This window comes from Puma concolor, chromosome C1, assembly GCF_028749965.1.
Source record: "Puma concolor isolate L17-30 chromosome C1, mPumCon1.1.hap2, whole genome shotgun sequence".
Lineage (NCBI taxonomy): Eukaryota > Metazoa > Chordata > Mammalia > Carnivora > Felidae > Puma > Puma concolor.
The window spans coordinates 69,380,068-69,406,535 of record NC_141674.1 but is presented as its reverse complement, the minus strand read 5'-3'; the positions used below and the strand labels follow the sequence as shown (position 1 = coordinate 69,406,535).

Genomic DNA, 26,468 nt, shown 5'->3' with positions numbered 1-26,468 from the left:
GCAGATCTGGCCAATGCTTAATAATAGATGGAGGAGTTAATTGACCTATGCAAAACTTAAAAAGCGCAGAGAAATTATTAAAGTGTAAAAAGTATCTTCCCGCCTGTCTTATACCCAACATGGTCCCCTCAGCAAGATATGTCATCCCTACAGGAGTTCCACGCAAAGATATCCCAATTAGTAAGAGACCTTAGGCATGTGAACATGTAAAATAGCATTCAGAAAGATTGTGATTATATAACATACCAAATTTCCCCCACCCCCCCAAAATGAGCAAAAGAATAATTCTACTTTATGGCTCTTGCTTAATTGCCCTCATGGACTAATCAGGAAAGAGAATGATGCTATCTCCTCTTGCTAACCTTTGATCTGCTCCCTACCAAGGTTTGTTTCATTTCCTCAAAACCGCAAAAAAGAGTAAAATGAGGTGATCAAGGCTGAAGTCACTCCCTTTGCAGTTTTTCCCGGCTTAATCATGGAAGATTTCTGTTTAATAAACCACAGGGTTATTGCTGCTGACTGTCACAAAATTTCTTAACAAAATGCTCCTTTATTTCGGCTAAACAATGTTTTTCTTAAACCCGTTGCAGCAGTTACATTAACTGACTACAATTAAAATTCTACCTTGTAGTAACATGGTTTGACCTCTATCTCAACATACTCAAGAGTCTTGGAGTTGACATAGCTAGTTTACGGTAAAAGACGAGTCAGTTTCTGAGACAGTCCTTATGCCAGGCAGAATATTACTGGAAATTCTATTAGGCTTTAAGAAGACACTGTGCTGTATTATGAATACCAATACTATTATTCCCCAAGTTTGCGCACAAATTGTATAATCACTCAAGACACTACAGGGGTTACTTAGAAAACAAATGTGACATCATTTATCATATTGATCCTTGTCTATAAACAAAGAACTTGTATCTTTCCTCATGACAGCATTTTCCTAAATGTCATTCAGCATTAACCAGAGAAACAAAATAATAACATTTTCAAAATCAGGATTAGCATTTAGGTTGTTGCTGGACATTTTAAGATATGACGGAAGTAGCCTTTAGTCCTTGTCTGGGGGAAGAGAAGAGAAGGAGACTTTACCAATGCTCATGCTTATCTTAGTGTAGAAAATCTGTATTATACTTCTTTCCTCTAACATCAGAGAATGGTCACCTGCTTACCTGTTTTTGTCTGATTGAGTAATCTTCTCTGTAAGTTTAAAATAAATGAAAAGTGCTATACCTGTGGAATTAGAGAGTTCTTTTCATACCTTGAGTGGACCTTGGTGATTAGTGAATCTACATTGGAAAACTAAGATCCAGAGGGCAAATATGTCTGATTCTGCCTTTATTTTACCAAATACATGATTTTCCTAATCTCACTAGCAGCTTAATGAAGAGGTTTTCCAAGAAAACGACAACAACAACAAAACAAACAAACAAAAAAACAAGAAGTGATAAACATGGTCAATTATTGTTCACCAACTTCCTATGCCTGAATAAGAACACATTAGGTTAAGAGAATTGCTTTTCTTAGGGCTCCTGGGTGGCTCAGTGAATTAAGCATCCAACTTTGGCTCAGGTCATGATCTTGCGGCCATGAGTTCGAGCCCCACATTGGGCTCTATGCTGATAGCTCAGAGCCTGGAGCCTGCTTCAAATTCTGTGTCTCCCTCTCTCTCTGCCCCTCCCCCCGCATGCTCTGTCTCTCTCAAAAATAAACATTAAAAAAAAAAATTGAATCCCCTGCTCTCACTCTGTCTCTCTCTCTCTCAAAAAAAAAAAAAAAAAAAATCAAAAACAGTGTTTTAAAAAAGGGGGGGGGTGGCGCATGGGTGGCTCAGTCAGTTAAGCATCCGACTTCAGCTCAGGTCATGATCTCATGGTTCATGAGTTCAAGCCCTGTATTGGGCTCTGTGCTGACAGCTCGGAGCCTGGAGCCCGCTTTGGATTCTGTGTCTCCCTCTCTCTCTGCCCCTCCCCTGCTCACACTCTGTCTCTTTCTCTCTCTCTCAAAAATAAATAAACATCAAATATGTGGGGAAAAAATGAAAAAAAAAAAAGAAATGTTTAAGAATTGCTTATCATTGCCATTTACTGGACATTTTACTTGATAAAAGAAAATATGTCTTTATGCTATTTGTCCACAATTCTTCACACCAATATAGCTACCCAAGTCAAATTAGCTGCCTAATTAGAACTGGAAGAGACAGATGTATTTTAAATGGCTCCAAAATACATTATGGTACATATAAATTTTCTTCTTTGATTCTACATTTCTATTCGTAATTGGAAATGGTCACAGTTCACATCAAGAAGGTTTTAGAATTCCCTCGTGACCCTTTTATAGAAGAGCTCTAATCCATACTGACCAATGTAAGTGTTATTTTCCATTCCCAAATTCAGTCAGAACACTGCCTCTTTATTATCTTGAAAAAAAAAAAAAGGAACATAAAACATGTTCTGCATCAAGATGGTTCTCTTTTTTCTTATCTTTCTCTTCAAAGTTTCTCTCTTCCTAATTTATTCTCTCTTCTTAATTTTACCTGTACTATAAACATTATTCCTTTGCATTTTTTATGATGATTTAATATCACAGTTCTCTCCCTTGTTTGTTCAGTTAACCTCTCCATATTGGCTCTTGTGTTTCCATTTTCAAAAGTTTGGTTTTTTTTTTTTTTTTTGAGGTTATTCTCTTTTTTAATTCAGTAATTAGATATTTGTACTTTTAATTTCTTTTACCTATTTCACCTACCTCCCACCCTGCCCCAGAACTATCAGTTCGTTCTCTATATTTACTACTCTGTTTTGTTTTTTAGATTCCACATATAAGTAAAATCCAATGGTATTTGTCTTTGTCTGGCTTATTTCAGTTAGTATAATATTCTCTCGGTCCATCCCTGTAGTCACAAATGGCAAAATTTCAATCTTTTTTATGGCTGAATAATATTCCATTGTATATACCACATCTTTTTCCATTCATCTATCAATGGACACTTAGGTTGCTTCCGTATCTTGGCTACTGTAAATAATGTTGCAATAAACATAGGAGTGCATGCATCTTTTTGAATTAATGCTTTCATTTTCTTCATGTAAATACCCAGAAGTGGAATTACTAGATCATATGATATTTCTACTTTTAATTATTTTAAGGAACCTCCATACTATTTTCCATAGTGGCTACACAATTTACATTCCCATCAATGGTACACAAGGGTTCCCTTTCTTTAAAGCCTTGCCAACATTTGTTATTTCTTTTTGATACTAGCCATCCTGACTAATGTGAGGTGATATCTCATTGTGGTTTTGATTCACATTTCCCTAAGATTAATGATTTTTGAGCATTTTGTGTATCTGTTGGCCATCTATATATCTTCTTTGGAAAGATGTCCTCTAGCCAGAAATACACACACATATATGGTCAATTAATCTACAACAAAGAAGGCAAGGCAAGGCAAGGCAAGGATATACAATGGGGAAAAGACAGTCTTTTCAATAAAAAGTATTGGGAAAAACTAGAAAGCTACATGCAAAAGAATGAAACTGGACTATTCTTTTACATCAAACACAAAAAAATAAACTAAAACTGGATTGAAGACCTAAATGTAAAACCTGAAGCCATAAAACTCTTAAAAGAAAACATAGGCAGTAAATTCTTGAATGTTGTCCTTAGCAATATTTTTCTGGATCTGTCTCCCCAAGCAAGGGAAACAAAAGCAAAAATAAACAACTGCAACTAAATCAGACTAAAAGGCTTTTGCACATGGAAGAAATCATCAACAAAATGAAAAGGCAACCTACACAATGGGAAAAGATATTTGCAAATGATATAGCTGATAAGGAATTAATATCCAAAATATATAAAAAACTCCTACAACTTAACACCAAAAAAACCCCACAAAATAATCTAATTTTAAAAGGTTACTGTTGTTTTAAATAAACTTCTAGCAATTATGTTCCAGTAATTTAGCAATAACCTCTTTCCAGTAATTCTAAATGGCATTTTCTGACTGATCTTAACATACTTTTTATGGAGATTTTTTTGTGCTTTGATTTCAGTGGCAATAAACAATCTTAAATTATTGTCTACTTTTATCTCTTTGATTGGCTTTTCAATCTCTTACATTCAGATGTGTTTCTCAGGACCCTGCCCTGAGTTCTTTATTCTTCAATCTTTTTTTGAATCTTTCACTGATTTTAATCACTATCTTCAACTATCCCCTATATATGAACGATTCCTGTGTTATTCATGGAAGGCCAACCCCTAAATTTTTGGATTGTTCATGCAATGATCCCATGCAGGTGTTCCTGGTCAGTCACTGAGTCATTTCTCCCACAATTGCCCCATTCCACCCATAAAGATCTCAGAGTTCTTCACTAGATCCTCTGTGAGAAAGAGAAAGAATATAAAGTCTGAGTAGGAATTTTATATTTCCTTGTGTTTTGGTTCTGTTTTCATTTTGGACACACCCTAGAAGTTTTACCCATCACATTGAGCCTACACCATTTTGGCCAATACTTTGTGAGACAGAGAATCTAAAAGATCAATAAGTAACAGATGTAGAATGTGGACATGGCGAGAGGCTGCCTAATAGGGTGGTAAGGAGCACAACTTACAAAGCCATCTAGACAGTGGATGGGTCACTTAACCAATCCAGTTTCTAGTTTTCTCATATCTAAAATGGGACTAATGATATTGCCAAGCTCAAAGGGTTGTTATTATGATCATTAAATAAGCTAATATTTTCTGCAGAGCGTAGAACAGTGCCTTGCTCATGGAAAGTCCTGTCTAAGTACTTGTTATCTAGGTAAGTGCTAAGTGAAACAATAAAGCAGGGAAGATGGGAAGACAGTAGTTTTTAGAACTGCAGATCAGGTAGCCAGGGAATGGTTCACTGGGAAGGTGAAATTTGGGCAGAGAGTTGACAGAAGTCAGACAGCAAATTGTTTTGCTATCTTAGGGAAAAACATTCTAGGGAGAGAAAGCTGCAAGTACAAAAGAACTGAGGCAGGAGTTTGCCTACTATGTTTGAGGAACTCTAAAGAGGTCAGGTCAGTGAAAAGGTAAGAGTCCCATTAGACAAATCAGAGTGGATATGAGAGTGGGTTGGGGCACAGGCCTATTAGGCTTTTTGATTGATGATTACATAGGTTCATTCTGGCTGTGATACTGAAAATAGTTTGAAATGAGGCAACAAACTACTTATGAGGCCTACTGCAACATAATCATATGATAGACATTGATGGGTATGACCAGACAGGGAATGGCAAAGTGGTAACAAGGGGTAAGATTTGAGATGTATTTTTAAATGAAAGTCCGTAGAGTCTGCTGTCAGAATAAATGTGAGGTGTGAGGCAAAGAGATGAACCAGGGATTATAAGAACTTTAGCCTAAGCAACTGGAAAACAGAATTGCAATTAAATTAGATGAGAACCATTATAAGAAGCATAGGTTGAGGAGGAAGATGGGAATGTGGTTTTCGATATATTAAGTGTGAGATGCCAACTGTTTCTCTGAGTTAAGATGTAAAGTACACAGTTGAGTCTAGAGTTAAAAGGGATAACTAGACTGAAAATATATACTTGGGAGTTATCAGTGATATATAGCAATTAGAGCCACAAGAATAGATAAGATAATCTAGGAAGTGAGCATAATTTAATGAAATAGAGAAAGAACATATCCAAGCATTGATCCCTGGAGTGCTCAAAGGTTTACAATAGAAATGACAACAAACATAGGAAACTGGAAAGGACCAGTCAGTGAAGTTGAAGGAAAACCAAGGAAATGTGGTGTCCTAGAAGTCAAGTGAAAAAAAAAAAAAAATCATTTTAAGAGGAAGTGATCATCAAGTGATCAACTTCATCAAATAGGTTAGTTAGAAAGAGGACCAAGAATTATGAGTTAGAATTAATAACTAAAAGGTCTTTGGTGAACTTGAAAAGATGAATTTGCAATGGAGTCATGGAAACAAAATCTTGGGATGAAGGGACAATGGAAAAGAAAAATTAAACAGAATGAACATAAATTTTTCAAGGAGTTTGTTATAAAAGTAAGGAAAGAAATGGGGTGGTAGATGGAGAGTTAAGTAAACAAAGAAAAATTAGATTTTTTGTGCAAAAGAATTTTTTGCTAATGGGAAGGGTCCAGCAGAAAAAGAAAGAAAGAAAGAAAGAAAGGAAGAGATCAGTAACATTTACTTCCAATTGAACCAATGAGCCCATCCCATCCCTGTGAACTACATTTTTACTGCCGCTCCTATCTACCTATTAATTTATTCAGTCCAATCATCAAAGGTCCAAAGCCAAAGCATTGGCATACCAATTTTACAAGCACTCCGATTTTTTGCTAACAAACTTGGAAATCATGAGAAACTTTTCCTAAAACATTACCTCTACTCTTTACTTTGCATGAAGACTGATTTTCCCAAGATGGTGCCTCTTCTCCAGAAATTTACACAAGTGAAGAATGCTCATGGTCTCAGGCTCACCTTGATCAGTTGGTCAATCTTGATTCATTTATCTGACTACTCTCTGGGACCCTTTGGACAATCACTTTGACCAAATCATTGTTACCAAAAGTTTAAATTGTCTTTTCTACCCTTTTTATTGGGCCACACTTACCTCCAGCACTGGTTATACCCATAAGAAAGGTCTCCAATCTCAGTTGAACTTATTCCTATTCAACATTTTTCCCCCATAGTCTGCAGTGACTGCTCAAATCTCTTAGGTTTCCATTTTCATGTCTCTCTCTCATTCTAAGATTATTTGGTTCACTCATTTTACCTTTACAGAGGCCCTGCTACATTTTTAATTTGGTGCTTGGCACTAGTTATACAAAGGTCCTTGACTTCAAAGATCTTACAGGATCAAAAGGAAGAGAACAGGATTAAAAGAAAAAGTCAAAGAGAAATAATGGAAGAGAAAAGAATAAACAGAATCAAATAAACAAAAACATCTACTACAAACTGGTTCATGTTTTAACAAAGGCATTAAGCAAATTAAATCAATGTAGAAGAAAAAAGAACTCTGTAAGAGGAGAAGAAGAGAAGTCTGACAGAAGACGTGGTATTTGGTTTGGGAGTTAAAAGATAACCATACGTTTTACAAGTTCCATATGAAGAGATTGGACAGAAGGTAATTCTAAGAGGAGGGAATTTCTAGAGCAAGAAAATGAGGCATAAAATCATGCCTTTCTCATGAAATAACCACTAACTTCAATGTTCCTGGAGTGTGCAGTACAAGCTAAGGATTTTGGACTACTTCTTTAATAATGTAAGAACCATGAAAAGTTTTTGCAAAGAATGAGTAGAGATGTGTATGTCTGTTTAGGAAATATTCGTGGGAGTAATGTGGAACACAGACATAAGAAGGAAAAAGACTCAATACAGTTACTGGAACTGGAATACTGGAAACTGTGGCGGGACACCTGGGTGGCTCAGTCGGTTGAGCATCTGACTTCAGCTCAGGTCATGATTTCACAGCTCATGAGTGCAAGCCCCATGTCAGACTCTATACTGAGCTCAGAGTCTGGAGCCTGTTTCGGATTCTGTCTCTCTCTCTCTCTCTGCCCCTAACCCACTCGCATTCTGTCTCTGTCTCTCTCAAAAATAAGTAAACATTTAAAAAAAGAAAAAAGAAACTGTGGCAAGTGTCTAGAAAATAAATGGCAAAGGTCTCTAGAGCAATGTCATTAAAAAAAAAAAAAACCCAGAAAGAGTTTGGCTTGGTAATTTTTAATGAAAATATATAATTGAAAAGATTTGTTGATAAATTGGATTTAGCAAACTATGAAAAGAGAAGAGTTAGGCTTGACTTTGATACTCTTAGCTTGGGCGATTAGGTATATGGCAGGTGCATTAGTTACAGTAATGAACACAGGAAGCTTTGAAATAGAGGGAATGGGAATGCAACAAATAGGTTAGGTCTGAGATGCCTTTAAAACATCTAAGTACATATGTCCAGTCAAATTCAGAGCTGGAGTTTCTGAGAGATGTTGAGGCTGGAAATATTTATTTAGATGTCATCAGGACCTAGGTGCAAGTTAAACTGGAAACATTGGACTAAATCCTCTGAGAGAATGTCAAGTAAGGGGGAGAAAAAGGATATCATGAAAAAGATATACGCTTTGAAGGCCGTTAGGGCTGTATCCAGAATATAGTCTCCTTACCACCTATACTTGGCACCTATTTCCTCAATCTTATTAACCAATAAAAACTGACAAGGCTTAGCTCCTAAACTTAAATCTTAAAAAGTACTAGTCCCTAGCTTTTTTTTTTTTCCTCCTAGCTTCCTTCTTTTTTTCCTTTTAAAAAATTTATTTATATTTTCAAAGAGTATCAGATGATTTCTTCAAGTATCTCTTCCATAACAGCTAGCAAAAATGCCCTAGTAGTTGCATATTAGAGAATCCTTTTATCATTGGTTCCTACTAACACTGTTTAATTTGACAATTCCATGATTTTAGCACATTATCATCTGTTTTGTTTTTCTAATGGAGACAAGTACTTTATTTTCAGATTCTTCTATATACCAGCACATTTAACACTCCACATCGGGTCACATCTCCATCAGACACCCAGTAACCTATGCAGCTGTTTTACTATAAATTTTCTGGATAAATTCGCCAATGTCACAAAGTACACAATCACAAATACAACATTTTTTTTTTCAGTAAGACATACAAAGTCTACACCCTCGCATACAGTACAGAAAGGTTACACCTAGATAGAGTATGACTTGATTTCAGCAATCAAATGTCAGTCGACACAAATAGGCAAAAAAAAGAAACCACTGCAGTCTTGAACTGGGATATTTTTAGACTTTCATTTGAGCACATTCAGATGAGAACCCATCCTTATTAATGGATTAGAAAGTTAATTGATCTGTATTATGCCTGAAAGTGGCCAGAGAAAATGAAAAATAAGGGTACTCATTCTGTGCCCTACTCATATATTTAAACTCTCTCTATGTACTTTTAACTTACACCATCAGCACTTAATATACAGATAACTCATTTTAAAATTGAAAGGGTTATAGGGTTATAATTTTTATAATTTCTCCTCAGTAATGCTTTATATATTACATTTAAAGCACCCGGTAAAATACATCCAAGGATTTCAGTACCTCACAAACTTTACAGAAATTTCTTGGCCAGTGACTAAAACCCTGGCTTATTTGAGACTGAATATAATATCTACTAAATGAGGTAAGCAGTAAAATTATTCTTATGTGTATGCGCTCTCAATAATTTTTAAACTCCTTACATATCTTAGGAATTTAAAAATATGTATTTCAAATCTGAAATTGGGTTCTGGGCTTCTACCAATACTCAATCTAAATAGTCTTGTATCACTAGCAGATTTTGCAATTTACCCCTCCCTCTCTTCCCTCCTTCTCTCTCCACCTCCGCCCCCTGCCCCCAGGTCATAAATATCCTGAACCACTTGACTCACACGGCAGCCTTCAGAGTATCCATTTACCTTGTATCACATACACAGTGGCCCAAAGCATCTTGTTTTTTCTTCAATAAGTGGTTTTTAAATCCCTAATAGTACCTTCAATTTCTGATCTTCTTTCACTACTTGATCTCTAAGGGCTTTATGAAAATTCTGTTAAAGTTTTCATCAATCATATCCTGTAACTTTTTTTGCATGTAAAGTTTTTCAAAACAGCCTTTCATGTGAGTGAAGCAAAATTATTTTAGAGGAAATCTCCCATAGTTGTGAGTGGTTACACACAGCCACGTTTGATAACCAATTCCTACTTGTGGTACTGTGGTTTTGCAAATATACACATGAGGAATGGGGAGAACCAATGTTGGGCTGGTTATTGCTGAACAGACTCAAGGCTACTTCGGTACTATTTTCAGCATCAGTGATTTCAGTATTATGTGATCTAAAATTCTTTCCTGCCAGGATCCTGTCTTTCCTTCCAGAAGATAGTGTTTCTCCGCCAACACGAAATGACAACATTCCCTTCCTTCACCAACAGCTGTGCATCTTTCAATTCTTGCGCTGGATGTCACAGGCTCTACCCGGTGCCTCCCACTCTTCCTGCCATTGTACGGTGAATGTGGAGAACGTAATTCTCTTAGTCGTTCATAAAGGCTCAAATGACAAATGAATTTTTCTACCCCTGCTGCTCTCTAAACTTTGGGAAGTATCAAGTGAACCATTAGCCATTTCATGATATTCAACTTGGGTGACCATGCTGGGAAGAGTTGCAATTTAATGCCTTTTTAAATGTATGGTAATGGGTTATATTGTATGTAGTTCTATTACATTTTTCTACCATGTTTTCCTTTTATTGTGCCATTAAAAATTTATTTTTTTTATTTTCATCATCACATTATGATAATTGTTACATTTCCATTATTGTTTTCTCATTTCTTTTTATAATGGTTGTTAAGATTAATAAAATCTTTGACATTGTCTTGGGAGGTCAGTAGTCCATGAATTGCCCTCTGCAAGCTTGCCATTTTGCATACCTTGCTTAGGTCTTATTTGGGCATCTCCTATATGTTTAACAGTGAACAATGGGTTACTCACTCAATTTACTATTTTTTTTCATCTGTAAATTGTACGTAATATATAAATCTAACAGCCAGGTGATGGTATTTATGAAGTGAAACCATTTTTCCTGGCAACCTAAAAAGGCTATTGTTTCTAGGAAAAATAAAGATATGTGTGAAAACTAGATACCTCAAAGATATTACTTAATGACATCTAAAGAACGGTAAACCACATAACAGCTAACCCATTGGTGGTAATAACATTCACAGTGCAGCTGAGATCTATTTTTAAAATTATAAATTAAGGATCAGAGGAAAGGAGAAGTTTAACTTTTGTTAACAGTAGGGAACAATACTGATTCAAAATAGGAATGAAAAAAAGATGCCTAGGCATGGTATTCAAATTTATTTGAGATTAGTTTCTTTCTAAACTAAAGAGGCAGTCCACTGTTTTAAAAAGACCTTGATTAACAGGAGTTCTATTTTTCCATTTCTGTCTAAATTGTCCTAAATGGTTGCATTCTTTGTGGAGAAAACTGTTCACATCTACAGCAAATGCTTAAGTGTGTGTACTGTTCATGAGGATAGAGACCATGTTGAGCTCACTGCTGCAACTCTAGCGTCCACAACATCAGAGATTCTCAATACATATTTGCTGAAAATCATTAAATAGGATAAATATGTGTGTATGACATATCATGGATATGCTAATTTAATATATAACTGATATACACAAATATCATATCACATACACAGTAGTGCACTCAGAAAAAAGATAGCATTCGGACAAACTCTGTGCAATGTTACCAAAGTTTATTATATCGATGTTATTTGAGATCATACAAGCAAGGACATACAGTTCTTTGTATACCAGAGTGTCAGACCGTTTTAAAATTTATCTTTCACAGAGAACACATAGAAATCAAAGAAAAAAAAATTTTACTCTCTATAAAAATATAAAATATGATAATTTTTTGCTTTACAAAACTACATGCCATTGCATATCAGATATCTTTCTGATCCAATGCCTAGTGCCCTTTTGGCTGCAAACTGAGGAACTACCAACACTAATTAGCAAATAAAATACACATCTAATAGGGCTCCTAAAAGATATGCTGTAGTATAACCCAGTACTTTGAATTTTAGCAGAGCAGCCAAAGATAAAAGAAAATAGCATGTCAGTCTCATAATTGATCATTATGTCACCTACCTTTCCTTATACAAAAACCATGCTTGTAAAATATTTGCTAAAGGCCATTTGATTTCACTCAGATGTGAACACCAGACCTAATTAAAGAGTACATTTAATTTCTAATAAACCTCCTTTCTTTGTATGTTTTATGTTCTTGAATATATTTCTGCTCAGGTGTTGATTTCAGATCTTTGGAATTTTAAGTGATGCAAAAATTAAAACAATAACAAATTCCATTTACAATTTACTAAAATAACCTACCCTTTTATCTAATGTTTGGGTTAGTGATATAATTATATAGTTAAACAAACACACATCGAACATGAAACCTCACCATAATTCTATCTTGGAGGTCCATAACTGAGAGCATCTTATTTATAAAATCCATTGACAATCAGCCACTACTTTCTAAATAAGAGATCTTAAAAAAAAAACATTACGTATCAAATTCCAAAATATATATTATTTCATTAGCCAGATTCCAGCTTATATATTAAGACATGAAAAATGTATTTGCAGATTACTCACCCACTCAGACTCCTAATAATTAGATGATTTAAACCTAGAAATCTGAGTGATCTATACTGAGATATGTATTATTTAAATGTGCTTTGATTTTCTTATAAATTTGAAACTTTCTAGATGTAAGATAGGTGCTTTTATTAATATAGAGGAAAAAAGATCAAGAGTGGTAGAATCCAAAAGCAAAGGCAGTATATCCTTCCAAGCATCCTAGCTGGAAAGAGATAGCACGTTGAAATTGGGTAATTAAAGACGAGTTTTAAAGGGAGATATTTATAAAGATCTTGGCCTAGTAACAGTGAGGAGCTATTCCTTGGTCTGATGGGAAGTGGAAAGAAAGTATTCGCCTTAATGAAGAGATAGAGCCATGTGGAGAGAACCACCTAGCTTCATGCATCCAATCCTGGTGACCCCATAGGAAGGGAGTTGAGGAAATAAACTCCTCATATTCACTTTTTCCTTTGTTGGTCACAGCTCTTCAGACGCTCTCCTAATATACTCTAAAACCAGCCCCTGTTTGCAGAAGGTGAGAGAGACCAGAAAAAATGAGAGGCAGACCGCACCAGACTGGTAGGTGGCAGGTTTAATAAGGGGACTTCTCTATGATGCTTGTCTTGGGCAGCTGATAGATCTTCACACCCACCTACCAACTCTTGAAAGTTTATGTACAGCCCTTACCTAGGTTCAGTCACATATACCAACTGGGTGGTCTCAATACCACATCATTATCTCAAAGGCTATGTCCTTGGGGCAGCTTCCGGGAAAAGGGAAAGCAAATGGAACACACATTCCAAGGGCAGAGGAGGGGGTAAGGAGCTTCTGATTGCTGGGGTCCAGTTCACAGGTCAGCCAGTCATCACATGCTCTCAAGGATCTTCCCCAGCACCCTTTCTCCACTGGCCAAACCCACCCAGAAGCCAGAAAACATGGGGATCATCGATGTAGCCCATTATTAAAGCAGAGCAGAGGAGAGGAGAAGGCAAGTGAATCTACAGGAGCCAACAGAAGATATTGAGCACAAAAGAGAACTGAAAATGACATGTATCAGAGGGTCAAGAAAGTAGACAAAGGAAATGTAAAATGCCCGAAGGAAAGCAATGGGTTACCAAATAAATACGCAAGAAAAATGAATGAGAAGTCATCATGCTCTCAACTGGATATCATAGTAGGGTATAAGCAAGAAAGTATCTAAAGGAATAATAGAAGAAATTCTAAAGAAATAGATAAAGGAAAGGAAATTAACAATTGTAGCATAACTACTGTGTCTCAAACATTTCGTTAGGTAGTTTTTTTTTTAATAAGTGATATCTTTTAATTCTCACAACAGACAGTGAAAAAGTCTAACAGTTGTAAAGAAATGGAAACTATAACCCATAAGGAAATTTGCCCATGTATCTCTATTATACATGCCCCTGTATATTACCACTTAGTCGCCACAAAACAGTTTAACTACCAAAGCAAAGAGATCCAAAGTTGCCTTTAAATTAAGCCTAGTCTGGTGATGAATCATGCCCTCATGATTCTTCTGGCCTAAGAGTAATGAATAAAAACTTGTCTCCTTTCCAACAACTTCCGCATCTCCTTGTCTCACCAGGATCTCTGGAGACAATGAGCATAAGATTGTACTGCTCTGTATGCCAAGTCACCTTCTACTAGATCTCTCATTCCCCTCCCTTCAAATGGAGCCAGGGAAAGTAAGTCAGGCATATAGTCTTACATTACTAATGTATGGAATCCATTAGGCAATTCTATTTGGACCTAAAAATAATAACACTGCTTTTCTTCCAACATAAAATCGGCTGTCGCAATTCCACACTCTTTCAAAGCTATTTCCAGCAAGTTTACATTGTAGCTATGGTAGCATATATGTCTTATCAAATCCCTTTTATCAACAAAATGAATTTTATATTCTTTGGCTCTGGCTTTACAGTTTTCCTCAGCATTCCCCCATACATAACCACAACAAACTTCTGAGGTTTAATAACAATAACAGCTAACATTTAAAGTGGGTCATGCCCTGGACTAAGGATCAAGACATGGTTTATCTCATGGAATCTTCCCCATGGATTTATGAGGTAGGTGTTATTATATAGCCCCATTGCAGAACTAAGTAACTGAGGCTTAGATTAAGCAGTCCGACATTATTCTCACAGCAGGAAGTGCTAAAAATAAGTTTTAAACCCAGGAATTCTGGCTCCACAACCTGCATGTTTAATCAGTGCCCTCTCTTGCTTCCTGACGTTTTAAACAAAACTCCATTCCCCACTTCCCCTCCCTTTGTCTCCCAAGCAACTGACAGAAGGCTGTGAAACTTGGCTTCTATTCCCTTTCTCAGATAGTCACATTTTCTTTTTCCTCTTGATTTATTTACTTATCACTTTCCCCTCATTCCCTTTCTGGTTACAAACAGCATTTATTTTCCCCTACACTTAGCCCAATATTAAAGCATCTCCCAACACACCCAGCTGTCTACAACTTTCCCAGCAACGCCAATTAGGCAACGGACATTATCAGGCCATCAAATCATGTTCAAATTTGTCAATATAGCAAAACTACATTTTGCAAAATGGTACGTTCAGACAAATTGTTGGTAAGTACTACTTCATGAAGTGCTTGACCACTCCTGGTCAGGTAATTACCAATCAGGGAAATTGTGAAGAAAAACAAATGTGCCAATTCTGACGACTACATTAGTGACATGAAATTAAAACCAAAAATACTTCAGTCCTAGAAGCACTGAGGAGACTGGTTTCAATATGGAAAAAATCAAACCTCCTTCACTAATAATTAAAGAATCCTGTGTGGAATCTGAGACCTAAAGGCAAAATCATTTTATTTGAATTTTCAGTATAATAACGTTTTCAGTATAATAATGTTTGAAATAGTGACTAACCAAACTCAGATGTGAGAAAAGACAGCTTCAGAAATACCAGACAAAAGAAAATGAAAGACTGTCAGCATTCTCAAGGGAAGACACCAACATTAATAGTCTCATTTTGGTCTATATAGTAACATAAAGCTTCTATATGTATACATTTTCCTTACAGCCACGATAACGTACCCAGAAGCTTGCTTTCTCTACGGCACTGATTAGGATTATTGTTTTTGAGTCTGCATTTTCACCTCTCCTTTCAAACACAGCTCCAAATCAGTGTTTTTGCTCATTTCTTATGTTTCATCATATGTAATTAGTATAGGTACTCACAGGAGTGTGGGGCAGCTGGACTCACTATAAAGTTGGAGAAATAAATTTTGCAGCCAGCCTGACACTGATTTAAAATGCATTTCAGACTGATGAAAGCTGGTGGATTCACAGTCCCCGAGACTGAAGTTCTCTGGTTCTCCACTGAACAAAGAACGCCCGGGGAACTGCAGTGCCCCATAAACTTGCTTCAGCTGTGAGGTGACATTCACCATAAAGAGGCATGTTGGGTAGGTACAGCTGAAAGAACTGGATTATCAGAAAGCCACTCATCACTTAGGTCTGAAAAGAGTAGTTGGATTGCTTCTGTTGTTACATGAGTCAAATTAGAGCATCTGCGTTGTCATTCATTCAACGATGACTTTAGGATTGTTTATCATGTTTTTCCCCCTCAAAATACCTAGAGTTATAGGTAGGAGATTGCCTGGAAGTTTAAATTTGTCTTTATTCAGAACTTTTCAGTAACCTGCTGTGTAAAATTAGGCAAATTCCCATGTCTATGATTTAGTTACTAAGTCTATTAAATGGAGGTCAAACTAGGTGGTCTATAAGACATCCTCCAGCTCTAAAACACAGATATACGGCCACAGTGTATCACGAGAGGAAAATGTGCCCCATGACCCCATGGAGATACCTTGACAAACTATCACATTGTGTTCTGTCATATTTTTTGGATTGTAAAACAGACAGCTAGCGTTAGGAATAAAGACAATCTCATGTGACTTTCACAATACTTTGCAGAGGTGTATCGCAAAAAGTTTTGGTTTTCTGGTCCCATTTTTACATGGTGGATGGGCATTCTAGCCATTTCCTGTCTCATTCGTATATAATTTCAATTTAGAAAAAAGAGAGAACAAGAAGACAACTAGACCTTGCCCCTTTGGCAAGATAGATAAATGTTTTAAGACTGAGCTATAAGGAATCAACTCAGAAAAGACAGCTGTTGGAATATGCTCTAACAAATCTGGTTCTCCATCATTCAGAAATATTCTCATGCTATGGGTCATGCTATTTGCCTCCAAACAGATTTTTCCAGTTACATAGACCTTATATTGAAATAAAACTGGAGGAAAAAATATAGCTCAGTAGAGTTGTCTTATTACCCAACAGATTTAAACCAGATCTAATGGAATGGCAGGAGAATGACAAGCAGGGCAAGAAAAAGCACAGCAAGAGACATAAAAAGCATGCGCTCCTTTGGATCCTGACCGCAATCAGGGCTTAGGGTTTGGGAGCATTTGGACTCTTTGTGTGAGTCATGTCATCTTGATTTTCTTCTCTCCCCGCCTCTTAATCCCTTCTGCTCTAATTCACCTAATTCACACACACACTCACACACGAAATACTCCAACACACAAACATTTAATTCAATCCGCCTGTTGTTTCCTTACATCCTTATGTTGTTGAAACCAGTCGTCACATTGCAGCATGCTATGTGATCCAAGACAACATACCCAGGTTGCAGGGAACTTCCAGTTACCTCCCTGTGTCACTCAAAAGATCATACTAGGCTTCTTTTAAGTGTGGTCAAAACTATATACAAGGAAAATTTTATCAGAAAGCCATCTACAATCCCCTTAATTTAATCCATCACTAAAGCAAAATCTGTTTTTTAGAGACACTAAACACATGGAGGAAATAATGCATTTACCTACTAGAGAGGTCAGGCTTAACTGCTTGTCTTCTTTTTTTTTTTAATTTTTTTTAATGTTTATTTATTTTTGACAGAGAGAGAGAGACAGAGCATGAGCGGGGGAGAGGCAGAGAGAGAGAGGGAGACACAGAATCAGAAGCAGGCTCCAGGCTCTGAGCTGTCAGCACACAGCCCGACGCGGGGCTCGAACTCACAGACTACGAGATGATGACCTGAGCTGAAGTTGGACGCTCAACCGACTGAGCCACCCAGGCGCCCCTAACTGCTTGTCTTCTAATAAAAGTCTATTAGATGAGGAAAGAAAGGAGGGGAGGGAAATAATGGGCAAAGAGAAGTGATTATCAAATTGAGAAGGAAGCTAGCTTTAATACCAAGTCCTTAACATGTACAGGGATACTATATGCTACGGGCAGCATTATCTTTATGGTGACCTCAACTCTATGATTATGTGCTTTTGAGTCAACTCTCTGAGCCAAGAAGGACCAGAACCAAGTAGGATAGACCTCTTGTCTACTGAACAGGAAGCGTGTACAGCAATCATACTTCTCTGTTTCCTTCAGCATCTGTTGCAGTGTGCTGTGCACATGATAGGTTACTGCACATCTTCAAATCAAGAAGGTACTCTAAATTAGGTCTCCTTCACATCTAGACAGGCAACTGCAGGGCTGAGAAGCAGCACTGAGTAGTGGAAAGAATCATCAACATTCCATTACAGACAAGAAAGCCTCCAACTAGTCCTGTCTCAGTTTCTTCAACTGTGAAATGATAATAATAATACCTTCCTTGCCTGCTTCACAGGTTTGCCATGAGCATGAAATAAAATAAATAACAGCATCTTTATTTATTGAACACTTAGATAATAAACATGCAAAAGATTTCACAAGCATTATCTCAATTAGCCGTTAAAACAAACCGATGAAATGAGCAATATTGATCCAGTTTTGCAGTTGAGAATAGTTAGGCCCAAAGGAATTAAAATCCTACAAATTATAAATGGAAGCAGAGAGATTTCATACCAAGGATTTTATTTTATTTTTTATTTATTCATTTTTAAGAGACAGAGAGAGACAGAGCCCAAGCTGGGAAAGAGCAGAGCAAGAGGGAGACACAGAATCTGAAGCAGACTCCAGGCTCTGAGCTGTCAGCACAGAGCCCAATGTGAGGGTCCAACTCATGAACCACGAAACCATGACCTGAGCCAAAGTCGTATGTTAAACTGACTGAGCCACCCAGGTGCCCCTGATCCCAAGGATTTTAAGTGACATCTTATGTAGGTGATATGAATGAGACTTTATCTATTCATTGAATACCAACAAGGAGACTGTTCTGTTCCTCTAGCCTCTTTGTTTTCATATGATAATGACATTTAGTGATAACTGTACTTCTGCTGATAAAAAATTTCCACAGTCACGTGCTAAATTAACAGGACACCAAATCACCAAAGTTTAAGTAAAAAACTCGATGAAAATTCAGAGAAAGGAAGTTTCTCCTTTCATAGGTAAAGCTCTTCCCCCCCCCCCCAACTTTCACCTTCTATTAAAAGGCTAAGGGAAGGGTCTTGCTACTTTTCTTTCTTCTTCGCCCTTGAATGCTGCTAATAATTACCTTCTGTCCACGATACTGTCCTCTCATGTACCTAAAGATGGAACTTTTTTTAAATTAAAACCTTCAGTGGAAAAGGTGATATTAGGCCGTCTAAGGTCCCATCTGCCTTTCAAAATCCGGTTAAGGGCATTTAATTTCTCTTATTCAGGAAAAGATGCAAATAACCCCTTTGACCAAACTGCTATCTAATTAGACCAAGAGCACTAAAAAATCACTTGCTTTCCACTTACTCAGTCCAGCTCTAAAACAGACAAAGGTCTGTCTGTTTGGGATGGTTTTTCCCTTAGGTAGATAATTGAAATGCTTCTAGTCTGGCGGCTTAAGCACTAAAGTGTCAGTGATGAGTGTCATAAGATAAATATAGGGATAGCTTCTTACAAATATATATATATATACATATATATTTTTTTGCAATCTGGTGTTGCATATGGATGCTGGGAATAAGTAATATAAACTGGTCTCTTCTAATTTACATTTAAACAGGGGCTTAAGAAGGATCAGGGAGCACCACTCTGCCTTGAAAAGCTACAGCCTAAAAAGAGTGACAGGGATTGTCATCTGTATTATAATCATTACCAAGTTCCAAAAAAAAAGACCCTTGTTAGGAATGGATCTATCTCCGCAGGGAATACCCAAGACTGTGGTGCTTGGATAAAATACAAATCAAGGACTAATGTCAAAAATCCAAGTTACATTTTTAAAAAAAGATGTTACATTTAAATAGCAATAAGCTTAGGGTAATTATAGAGAATTTATGTATCTTTTAACATAATTAGTGATATAAAACAGTGAAGTTTACATTTAAAGTCCATCTATTGTAAATATGCCTCTGAATTTACATGTATCATTAGAATAAAAATAAAAGTAGAATGGTGAGATTAATAAGCATAATCTAAACATGGATTTGATTTTTGTCCGTTACAAAAGAAAGCAAGAATTTCTTCTTGTATTAAATAGATTCTAGTTAACTGTAGGGCATCTGCTAAAACTAATATTAATATTATCTTAGTTAACTTTTCCTATATAACAAGTGCTGGGTAAATAAACCCTGTATGAAATCTGGAATGTAATTTATAATGAATTTGTGCTAATGATATTTAATGTGCCTAGTTAAAATGGAAGCTTTATTGAGAATAAATGTTGCTCATTTACTTCAAAGGGAGTTACCAAACATGTGTAATTTGGTGGTAATTGAAGAAATAAAACAATGTTAGCTAATATAAGTATGATTTACAAATTTCCTTATGAAAATGCAGTACATATGTTACATATCTTTCTTAATTCTTTACTAGTAAAAAATTTAAGACTCTATGGGCACACCAAAAATTCACACAGATTACTATTTGAGAATACATATTTGTAGTAGGCAGAATAATGCCTCCACTCAAAATTTGTACACCTGAGTCCCTAGAACCTGTGAACACGGAACACTGCAAAAGGGGCTTTACAGATGTAATTAAGGTTATGGACCTTAAAACAAGAAGATTCTCATAATCCTGGATCATCCAGGTGTGCCCAATGTAATCATATGAGCCTTTAAAAGCAGAAAACTTTCTCCAGATGAAGTCAAAGAGATGTAGAAGAATAAGCCAAAGACATGAAGCCACAGAGGAGGTAATTGGGAAGTCCAAAAGGGCCCCAACCACCTTTGCTGGCTTTCAAGATGAAGGTTGTTTGGGCGGCTTCCTGAAACTGTGAAGGGCTGTTGGCCAAAAGCCAGCAATACAGTGGTGATCTCAGTCCTACAACTGCTTGGAACTGAATTCTACCAAGAACCCAGATGAGCCTGGAAAGAGCAGATTCTCCCCCTGGGGCAGCCTATATAGAAGGCAGTTGAACTGCCACCATAGTTTTAGCCCAATGACACCATGCTGGCTTTCTAACCTACAAAACTGTGAGACAAGAAATGTGTGTTGTTTTAAGCCACCAAGTATGTGATAATTTGTTAAGGCATCAATAAACAACTGATACCACGTTGCATTTACATCTACAACATAAATACTTATTAGTAAGTGGATGTTAAAATGATCAGAATTCACTTTCACAGAACCTCATGGTATCAATATGAACTCGAATTTTGGAATCCTAAAATTTTATAAATACATTTATATTTAGTTTTAGAAACAAATTTTAAGAAATTATAAGAAATATTTGAATCAGCTCATGTGAAAAATGCTTTAATTTTAATTAATTTTAGGCTTACTCTGAACCAAAAATATGATTTGGCTTTATGACTGTAATCCAATCTTCTAGAAAATAAAATATGAAGATCAGATAATAATAATAACCACTATTTATTAAAAGCATAATATCTAATATATATTACCTCAATAACTTTTAATACTCTACAGTTAGGTATTAATACTCCATCTTACAGAAGGAAACATAGGTTCAGGGGTGTTTATTAACTTGATTAAATAAAAAATGAAAATCTTTCCTAGTGTGTTCTTTGTCTTATAACATGCAAAGAACTTCTTGTCCTACTGGAGTCTGTAAGCATTCGCCCAATACCTAGTAGGTTCTCAAAATTAAAAACAAACAAACAAACAAACAAAAATATATATATATGGCTAATGCCATTAGAGCCATGATAGTTAAGTAGCATGGCTTTTATCCATCTGACAATTTCCTTTTGGATAATGAAACTAAAATGTTCTGTCTTTTAATATACTTACCATAAATTTGTTCTGTTTTGATCTTCAACTTTACTTCTATCTGTTTTTTTAGCCTTACCTAAAACTGTGGAATTATTACAAAAAAATTTTATTTTAGAAATTTGCATTGATCATTGATTTCTGTTGGCATACTCTAATTCTTTTTTTTTTTAATTTATTTATTTAAATTCAAGTTAGTTAACATACAGTGTCGTTTTGGTTTCAGGAGTAGACTCTAACCCTTAAAGAAGAAAGTATTTTTATACCAGATATCTTTGTTGTTTTATTCAAAATAAAATATGGCGCCCACATACCCATAAGTTCAATTTCCAGAAACTTCAATCAATTATTCAGTTCCAACTTGCTGCATCATTCAGCTGTGCCCCCACAGCAAGCTCATCCTTATTTCTCAAGCTTCCATAGACAGAGAGGAAATTCTTCTCTCCCAGAAGAAAACAAAGAGCATGGAGTGAACACTATTCTCCCTCTCCCCATCAGCACACATCCCCCACGGAAGAGAGAAGTTTTCTCTGCATGGTGAGATCAGAGGGTCCGATATCTATGGTGTGCCTATCAAAAATGTTCACTTTTTCTAATTCTGTTTTTGTATTTGGAAATCAGCACTGAATAATGGATTTCAATGTATATGGGAGTTTTGATAAAATAATAAAACATAAAGATCATTCAACAGCTATTTAAAATTTGTGTTTTTGGTGAGTAACCACCTGATTTTTTTCAGAGGGAAGCATAGGAAAATAATCTCACCATTATTTTCAGTCTCCCTATTTTGCTTGTGTAAAAATAATAATAATAATAATAATAATAATAATAATAATAATAATAAATAAAGCAACAAATTTCCAAACTCTATAATGGAAATTCCCAAAGATCCTCAGACTGTTTACAAACACATCCCCTCCTCTGTGCTCAGTCTGCAATTTGTTCCTATCTTGGCAATAAGACTTAATGCCTTGCATTGTATTTTTTGTTCTTAGGTGTATTTCCTGTCCCTCTAGCTTCTGATCTCAGAAGTTCCTTGCTACTCCTGATACCTTTTCTTCTCCTTTACATTCATTTTCAATTTTTGTCCAAGTCCTATAGATCTTATTTCCCAAACACTCTAAAATCTGTCCCCACAACTGCCACCAGCTGCATCAAAGCCTCATCACCTAACCCTGCAGCATAGGAATTGCTTCCTCACATCTAATCCTACGTGTCAAATATATTTTCTACTCTACAGACTTGGAGAGCTTTCCAAAATGGAAACCAGATAATTTCTCATGCTCCTCGCTACTTCTCAGCCTCTTCTTGAGTTTTTACCCTCTAAGATTTACCCTTTATAGGTTGAATTCTTAGCGCATGCTGAACACATTGTGTCAAGTGCTTTACATATATCATTTCCCTTAGTCCCCTCACAGACCACTCTGAGGTTACTATGTAACTTGTGTGATTCCCTTAAACATTTGATAAAGTTGATACAGAACGTCGTTAAATAATTTGCTCAAAGAGCAACAGGTAGTTACTAGTAGCTCTTTGTTCAAAACCAAGCAGTGTGGGTCCATAGTCTACACTGTGAATCACCACTTCATAACTGAGCTTTCATTTAGTTTTTTAAATGCTTCCTGTTCCTCTTCATTTTCTTTGCACATCTTTTTTCCCCCTACCTGAGCCACCCTCCTCTCCATCTCTGCCTAGATAGCCACTTCTAGGATTCACTGTATTGGCAAATTCGACTTATTCACAGAAGATTTTCCTAACTCTCTAGTCCATCCTGTCCCTGGACCCTATTCCTTCCTTCACAGCACTTAGTGTCTAATCAGTCACTCATGGTTATATTTACTCCTTCAGTGCCTTGTCTTCAACACTGGACATTTCATTAGCTCATACACTCCAAGAAGCAGGAGACTTGACTGGTTCTGCTCACTTTTGTGAGCCCTTAGTGCTTATCACTATCCAGCAAGCAGGTGCTCAACAAACAATAAAAAACGAAGTAGTGTTTCTTCCTACTTTCAACTGTATTCTAATTAACAACCTTATCCCATCACGTGGTACTGTGCAAACTGTGCAAACTGCTAGTACTTTTTGAGCATCACATCTTTTAGCTCTGCCCTCAGAGACAGATTCCATAAAGCTCTTTCTCCTGCTTTACTTTGAAAATGTCTAGGTTGGGACCTTGTTTGGCATGACTTGAATCAGGTCCTATTCATACTCTGATTGATTCTGATCAAAGAAGCCATATCATGATGCACATCTGACTATCTGGACCATTCTGAGAAGGGGGAACATTACCCTTTGTTAAGAAGACACTCTATATCATATCCACCACAACATCTAAGTAGACATACATGACTAGGTCTCAGAAACTAGTCCAAATGAACTGAATTAAAATAATGATAATATAATAACCAAGTACTAGAAGCAAATCATGGCTAGATGTTTTGCTTATGGTATTCAATTCATATTGATGATAATCTTGCGAGGTAAGGATCCTTATATGTATCACTATCCCATTTCGCAAATCAGAAATTAAGGCTTAGGGAGCTTAAGTCATTCACTCAGAATCACATAGCTAGAAAATGCAGAATGAACTCAAAATTGTCTAACTCTAAAGTTGGTTTTGTGTTCTGATCTGCTAAAAATCCTGCCTTGTTAATAGCAAAGCTATTTGAGTATAGAAAGTGAGCCAAAATTTACTAGATGATTAGCTGTTATCAGTACACAGACACAAAGGACAGAATCTGCCCATTAATTAATCCCCGAGTGTGTACAAAGGCGGCATGTGAGGAGGAAGAAAAAGATGTCTACAAAATACAGTGGGGGTTATTTCTGTCTAATAATAGTGAAGGGGTAAATGTAAATAAGATTATGTGAAGCTGTATTAACCATACTTATGCACACACAAACACACAAGCAGGGGTGGCTGGCTGGCTCAGTGGGTGGAGCATGCAACTTTTGATCTTGGGAGTTGTGAGTTCGAGGCCCATGCTGGGTGTAGAGATTACTTAAAAATAAAATCTCAAAAAAAAAAAAAAAAAAAAAACTATATGCAAGCAAACACATAACAAGTAAGCAAGAAATTTCAGTTTATTCCAATACTGTGTTTGTTATGCACGACCCATCCTGGAGGTTGAATAAAGTCCTTCTCTCAAGATGGCACAAAAAGATAAATGCATATATTGATCAGAAAACCATAATTAGGTGCACACATTTTAATTTTCAAATTTGAAAAATTTATTTAATTCCCCAAAGCATTGTATTCTAAATCTAGTGTAGATAAATTTTTATAGGAGAAAATACAAATTGAATTTCATATGCTGACACTCGTTATTTTAGGGATTCAGGAATAAAAGATAAAAGAAACCAATTCTCTGTAAATCCTGATACATTATCAAAATGGTATATTAAATTTTTCATGTTAAATTATTTAACTATTTAGCGTATTATAAAATTTAAAATGACACTTGTTTTAAATGATTACAAGGCATTGAATTTGAATACAATTTAATAAAAGTATGCAAAATGCATTACCATATGAAGTCAATCTGATCAATTTCATAATACTACATATTATGATGTAGAATATCATTAAAAATGTATTAACATAGTTCCCTTAAAAGCATTTTTTTCTCTGCTGTTGGGCATATGTCCAAATGCTTTAATTTATTCCCTAAACATTATCTTGACACTATTGATTTCTGTAATTGTTTTTTGGATTATTTAACTATGAAACATTTCAAGATATTAGTTTTAAGAAGTATGTGGTACACAACTAGTAAGACTATGTTTAGAGATCTTAGAATGTCCCTACAATTAAACCAAAGAAGTAATTTATTCTAAATCAGATGTTTTTAAAAAAATGAGATGAAAATAAGTTTAAAAATCTGAGAAATTTAAAGAAAATGGTATATTTAGGAATCAGGTTTTAAACATCTATAGTGGAACATTCAAAAGAGATAGTTAATTTAAAATAAAATAATAACAAAGTCAGAGGCTTTTAACATAACAGATTTGGTTGACATTTTTATTTGTACTTTCAAACAATCAATTACCGCATGTATACAAAGTTCCTTCTCTGTAATAAAATATTTCTATATGCATTGAAAGCTAGAAGAATATTCAGTTATGTTTCAGTTATATTCAGTTCAGTTCAAATGACATCTGACTCCAACAAAAAATTTCTAAATAAATGAAAGTAGTTTTCTTTAAAAAAAAAATAGTCAAGCAGCACAAGTACAGAGTAGTTGTCAGATCAACGGGCCCAATCAATGGCATGGTGCCCTCAGTCCAACATTTGGGCATAGCTCATTAGTGGGTAGTATACAAACCTCTATGTTTGCATCTTCCACAGTGAAGTTCTCTGTGCCTCCCCATTCCTCATGTCTTCTTCCTTAATAACTCAGCCCCCCACAAACATTCTACAACTAACAAACATCACAATGAGGCTCATTCTAAACCCTACATCTAACCAATGGCATTCAATTAATTCACGTTTACATGTGGTGGTGATGTGAATTGATATCACCAACCCTAAAATTTTCCTTTGCTTTTGAGAACTTACGTATTTAAATTATGGCCGAATACCAGTCCATATACATAACCTATAAGCACTTTTTAGTTAACATCTTAAAAACTGAAGTCACACTATCTCTACTCCCTACTCTATGCCCGTTTCACCTGCATCCCCTGATTCAATGCACCAATATATAACCATGGCTCAAGGCAAGACTCGGGAGCTATTCTAGGTGCTTTCCTTTCCTCACTCCACATTTCTCATCCCCTGCATTAATTAATCACCACATACTGACTGGCTTCATTTTAGATTTATGACCACTAAACTCTAGTGTGCTCTTAGCAAGCCTACAGCACCTAGCCAGTCAGTTCACTCTCTCTCCTAAATGACTATTTCACTATTTCTCCTTCTCCTCAAACTACTAATATCCATCTCTGGTCTTCATTTTCAGCTGGTAACTGCATATTATGTCACTAAGAAATAGAAGCAATTGAAAAGACTTTTTTTTTCAATATAATTTATTGTCAAGATGGCTAACATACAGTGTATACACTGTGCTCTTGGTTTTGGGGGTAGATTCCCATGATTCATTGCTTACAACATCCAGAGCTCATCTCAACAAGTGC

General features: G+C 36.0%; 2 long non-coding RNA genes across 2 annotated transcripts in view; both read right to left on the bottom strand.

The window, feature by feature from the left end:
* Positions 1 to 21,419, bottom strand: part of LOC147578122 (uncharacterized) — a 38,116-nt gene extending 16,697 nt beyond the window's left edge. The window contains exon 1 of the long non-coding RNA XR_015254205.1: positions 21,354 to 21,419. This is a non-coding gene — a long non-coding RNA (uncharacterized LOC147578122). The remainder of the gene's footprint in view (positions 1 to 21,353) is intronic.
* LOC147578121 (uncharacterized) overlaps positions 1 to 26,468 on the bottom strand; it is a 213,282-nt gene that overhangs the window by 125,821 nt on the left and 60,993 nt on the right. The gene's annotated exons all lie outside the window — the stretch shown is intronic.